Here is a 6,000-nt window from a genome sequence, read left to right on the forward strand (position 1 = left end):
GATGGAAACAAATTGGATACTGCACGGGGAAGGGGAGGATTAGGATTTCTGGAGAAAAGGATTAAAATGCTTTCAATCACATGTTTTTAATTTAAAGATCAGGTTATGTTTGCAATAGGAATAGCACACAATGTATCAGTGATCTCTTTCCCATGACAATGAAGAATCTGCCCCTTATATTCTTACTGGAATAGATCTTGGACCCTGAAGTTGATTGAAAAAGTTTCAGTCATAGTGTGGAATTCAAGAAAATAGATCATGCAACTCCAAGTAGACATTTGCTTCTTCATTGTTAATCAAGGTGTCAGCAAACTGGAAATCACCTGTCCTTCTAATTTATCTTGTGGGTCTGTAAAATCCTGTAGTGGTATCTTATATCAGGTACCAGAAATCCATGTCTAGTGGTTCTGTTACATTATTCAAGGACAATTGATTCTGCCCTGAAAGACCTCAAATCCCTGGATACTTGTAGACTGTTGTGGCCTGTTTTTCACTTTATACACTTCTGAAATTATTTTGAAATCGCCTCTTTCATGTGCTTTCAGACCCTGGGGTTGTCTAATAGTGGTTGCTGTCTTCTTTTTCTTCCAATGCTTCCTGCTGAGAGACTGAGTGCTGTTTGTTTCCTATCTCCATGTGCATCTTGTATTAGTTTTCTACCAATCACCTAGTACTTGCTGTTTCCAACTGATTTTCCAGGTCATCGTTTCGGCAGAGTCCCCTCACGAAAGGCATTTTTGGTGAAGCTGGGCACAGGCGAGCCTGCCAGAAACATAGGGCAGTGTGAAAAGAAGGGTAGGCTTGAGCAGAGCAATGATTGCTTGTGGAGATATGAGCAGTTCTTTGCAATCTCACATTCCAGGACTTGCAATGACAGTACTGAGCCATCCTCCTCCTTCAGGCTATTGATCATAGAGTCCTCTCTACTCATCGATTTCAAAAAAAGAAATAGTAGCAGATACCACCTGCTTCACAGAGTGGCCCTGGATTGGAGGATGATTTTGGGAGGTTTCCACAATAAAGAGCAAGGCCTGCTGGTGCTTCACCATTTAGGGAACCCCTTGACATCAACGATCATCAACTACACCAGGGAAGATTAGTTTTTTTGAGTTGGGATATATCCCTTTGATTGTCTCTGAACAACTTTGCAGATGAAGTTGATGTTTCCCTTAGTTGTTCCTTACCAGTGTCTTGGGCCTCATGGAGGGGCTCCAAAGTTCTCCGATCTTTGTAATTCTTTGAGTGTCCCTCAATGTCATCTGGGGTCAACAGGTTAACATTGAGCTTCCATAACTCGTGCCAATATTTTGGTCTTCCTGTAGGTGCCAGAAGGAGACATTGGTCACAGTGCGAGGATGTAACCAGAGTGACTGCGGCCTGAGAGAGGGCAACAATGTGAAAGATGCAACCAGAGGATCCCAAATACTACAACTTGGAGTCTGTCATTGAGTATATAGAGTCATAGAGTCATAGAAACGTACAGCATGGAAACAAACCCTTCGGTCTAACTCGTCCATGCTGACCAGATATCCTGACCTATCCTAATCCCATTTGCCAGCATTTGGCCCATCGCCCTCTAAACCCTTTCTGTTCATATTCCTCTTAAATGTTATAATTGTACCAGCCGCTAGTACTTCCTCTGGCAGCTCATTTCACACACGCACCAGCCTCTGCATGAAAAGGTTACTCCTCAGGTCTCTTTAGTTCTGGACTCCCCAAACCAGGGAAATGACCATGTCTATTTACCCCATCCATGCACCTCATAATTTTATAAATCTCTATAAAGTTGCCCCTCAGCCTCCAACACTCCAGGGAAAATAGCCCCAGCCTATTCAGCTCTCCCTATAACTCAAACCCTCCAACCCTGGCAACATCCTTGTAAATCTTTTCTGAACCCTTTCAAGTTTCACAACATCCTTCCTATAGGAAGGAGACCAGAATTGCACACAATATTCCAAATGGCAGTAGCAAATCTAGCCCCTTTATAATGCACCTCCCTAACAAGTGGCTGCCATTGAAAAAGAACTGTTTTTTCCAAACTTTAGTTGGATCCTTGAGAACTCTATTCAATTCCATGGCGTTCCTGTTGGGTACACCACACTATCCATCTGGAAGAGAAATTGGAGCTAATATCCTGGATAAGGCATGGTTAGGAAAGGCTATGAAATATCCAGAAGTTTCTTGGCCCTGTCACAAAATTACAAGAGGCTTAATTTGACTTACAGTTATTACATTCAATGAAATTTCTAGTCAGCTTCTCTATACAGATTAAAACTGACCATAAGTCAGGACAAAAATGTAACTTTTCAGGGGTGAGTTTAAAATGTCATCAATTGAGCCAGGTTGATCTGTTTCCACAACTCTTGAGAGCTACATTGGCAACATATTTCTGGATATGGTCGCCCTACAGGTTAAGGGCATGCAAACAGAGAGGAAATGGGTAGCTGTTCTCCAGTCAAGGGGGTATTTTCAGTTTCTCAGCCTCCAACCTATACTGAGCTCTAAATATTAGTGAGAGGGCTGTTTCACCTGGGGAGTGTAGTGAGGACCATGGACAAAGAAAGGGAATTAGGACTAGTCAAGTTGCTCTTCCATAGGTTAACAGTCAATATAAAAAAAATTGCTCAATTATGCATGGAGATACATTTAAACTTCAATAAACTGAAATCAGCTTCCTGTTGCTTCTTCAATTAGAACCAGTCTTTCTTGGGTTGTTGCTGTACAGTGGTATATTATTGCAATTAACTTTCTTCAGACATCCTATACTTCATCACCATCTTCCCCACAAGTGAAGTTGTGCAACAATAGTTGTATGCATTGCAATCTGTCATTGAACACTCATGGTGACTTCAGTTATGCAGTCCATAGTGCAGTAGGATCAGATTGCAGGAATGCTTCTATTGACACTATGTAGGCATTGGGGATTCAAAATACAAAATAGATATCATATTTTAGACTTGAACTTAGTGAATCATAAAGGAAAAGAAATGTACAACGTATTAGGTAAATATTGTTCTGCAAGTCTCTCTACGTTTATATTGAGTTAGATGTAGGAGCAGGTCTGCTGACCATATTGTCATTTGTCAGAACACTTTTTCTCCTTTTTTAGGATCGTCATGAAATAAAGGAAACAAAGGCTCCCAGTGCAAAAGATAAAAGATAGTTGATGTAAAACTACAGAATGAATTTCTCAGATTCACTAGAAGTTTACATCTTCAAACTCACCTCAGGTAATACATGTTCATCATAATGACCTATCGTTGTGTTTAAAAGGAAAAATATCACTGGGTAACTTGCATGTGGAGATGTAACATTGATCTCATGAGTGTAACCTCCGCATCTAGAGGAAGATATCCATTTATCTATGCCTGTAATCGCTGAAGGGAAAGACAAAGGATCAGAAAATCTCCCCAGTCACAATTGTCTGCAGTGTTATTATTGGGAGCTGAAATTACCCAAATCAAAGTCATTTACAAACCAAAGGAGAATTTCAGACTCCTCTAATGCTGTGATTTAGTTGATAGGCTCATTCTTATGTGGCAGACTCATCACGACTTACTATTTTGTCTTGAAACAAACTCAACCATGAAAAGATCTTGGTTATCTACCTTTACCTCCAACCTCACTCACCGTGAGTTGATATATCTTGTTGTCTTTAAACCAGCAAACTGTGTACAAACACGGTTGTGTTTTCCAGTATTCCATTTGTTTGCAGTGAGTGGAGAAACTTTGCTCACCCGATCAGATACCATCATTAATGGCACTGCAAGGGGACAGGTCCAGTTCCATGTACAGCATCAAAGTTCAGATCAGAATGATGTATCATTTAATTTGATATTTCCACAGACGTTTAATATTCTTAGATGGAAATCCAGTAATCCAGAAATGCTGCAGATTGTGCATCTGCTGCATAAACACAGAATTGGAATTGACAATAACTGTACTCTATGCTACTCTCTTCCCACCCCCACCCTCCTCTAGCTTATCTCTCCACGCTTCAGGCTCACTGCCTTTATTCCTGATGAAGGGCTTTTGCCCAAAACGTCAATTTCGCTGCTCGTTGGATGCTGCCTGAACTGCTGTGCTCTTCCAGCACCACTAATCCAGTATTTGGTTTCCAGCATCTGCAGTCATTGTTTTTACCTCAATAATTTTATGGTGCTGAATCATGTGCTTGTTAATGATCTGGAAACTATGTGTGCATATTTACTACTATGGGGTGAACTGAGGAACTATGATTGAAGTACTTTCAGGAAGCAAGTATTTGGTAGGTGTTGCAGTGCAGCAACTTCTGTTAACTTTCAGAATTGTACTAATGTTGTAACTTTCCAAATATGCTTTTCATTGAAATTTGACCCATTATGTGAATTGTATTTCATAATTTTGAAACAGTTTTTGTATTATGCAAAAAGCTGAGTCAAAAGCTTAATTTGCTGTCAAGAGTTCAATATACATTTTAGCCATTTACCATTTTCAATCCACTCGAAAGAACTGGCTTGATTATTAGGTTAATCTAATCACTAGTTTTATTTAACCAGGTTCATTCACTAGCAGCTTCTGTGTGATTTCAGAGACAAACAAAAGTGCAGATGCTGGAATTTACAATAGACCGGCAGGAGGCTGGAAGAACACAGTAAGCAAGGCAGCATAGGAGGTAGAGAAGTCAACGTTTTGGGTGTAACCTTTCTTCAGGAGGGTCCCTGAAGAAGGGTTACACCTGAAAGGTCGACTTCTCTACCTCCTGTAGCTGCCTGGCTTGCTGTGTTCTTCCAGCCTCCTGTCTGTATAATTTCAACTCTCTCAAGTGAAACTAAAACAAAAGGTTAACATAACTACCAACCAGCCTTGAATGAAGTCAATAGAATGTGAAAGCAAATGGTGATGGATTTTCCACCAACAACTTGTTCAAAGTTACAGTTGGGTTGACGCTCCCCTGAGTATAATGAACTGATGCTGAGGCAAAACCTGTAATTGGGAAAAACAACCTACATGGCTTTCAGTCACATAACCATTGGGTTTAGTTGATGACCAGATTGAAAACGTACCTTGTATAAGAAGAAGTAGAGAGTTAAATGTAGGCGAAAATATTTTAGGCTATTGTTTTGTCCAACAAATATTTTCTAATTCCTTCCCAAATATGACATCAGTAAAATATCAACTCTGGGAATGCTCAATGTTATGTTTTATTATTTGGGTCCTTTCTCATGCATAGGGTCAATTTAATCACTGGCAATTTTCCCTGGGGTTCTCAGATTGGCTGCAAAAGCTTTATTAGAATTTCCAGTGAGACCCTGTGATCCCATGTATAGATAGAGCTTTTAATAAACCTTTTCCATGGAATGCTGCAAAGTGAAAGAAGCTCCAAGCTGTGACAGCATGCTCTCAAGAAATCTAATGTCTGTTGCACAATGCATCAACTGGATGTATTTCAGAAGAGCAGGAATAATGCATTAGTTGTATTATATTTGAACTTCAAGCTTTCACGTTAGTCTACTTCAAAGTTATATGCAGAGGCTGGATAGTCTGGGATTTTCTTCACTGGGGCGTATGAGGTTAAGAGGTGACTATATAGAGGTTTATAAGATCATGAGAGGTATAGTTAAGATGAATGGCAGGTAGTTTTTCACTCGGGTGGGGTTTCAAAACTGGGGGCAGTTTAAAAATAAGAAAGATTTAAAAAAACATGAGAGGCAATTCTTTTATATATGAGAGTGGTTTGTGTGTGGAATGACTCTTGAACGCTAAAACACAAAACACAAAAGTAAAAGACTTGCAGCATTGCGTTGTTTATTATGTGCCTTTATGACAGTACAGGGAAATGACTGTGTTATGTCCATTAATTATTACCTCTATGTTGCAGAACCATTTCCCAGCCTTTGATAAGAGTTCATGGCAACTGTGTGGATTCACTCAATATTACTTTGAACTGTTTGGTCTCCTGAGGTACTAGTATCACATTTCACTGGGAGAAGGCATCCGTGTCTGGAGTTTTCACTGAGA

The sequence above is a fragment of the Chiloscyllium punctatum genome, chromosome 6 (assembly GCF_047496795.1).
Source record: "Chiloscyllium punctatum isolate Juve2018m chromosome 6, sChiPun1.3, whole genome shotgun sequence".
NCBI classification, from domain to species: Eukaryota; Metazoa; Chordata; class Chondrichthyes; order Orectolobiformes; family Hemiscylliidae; genus Chiloscyllium; species Chiloscyllium punctatum.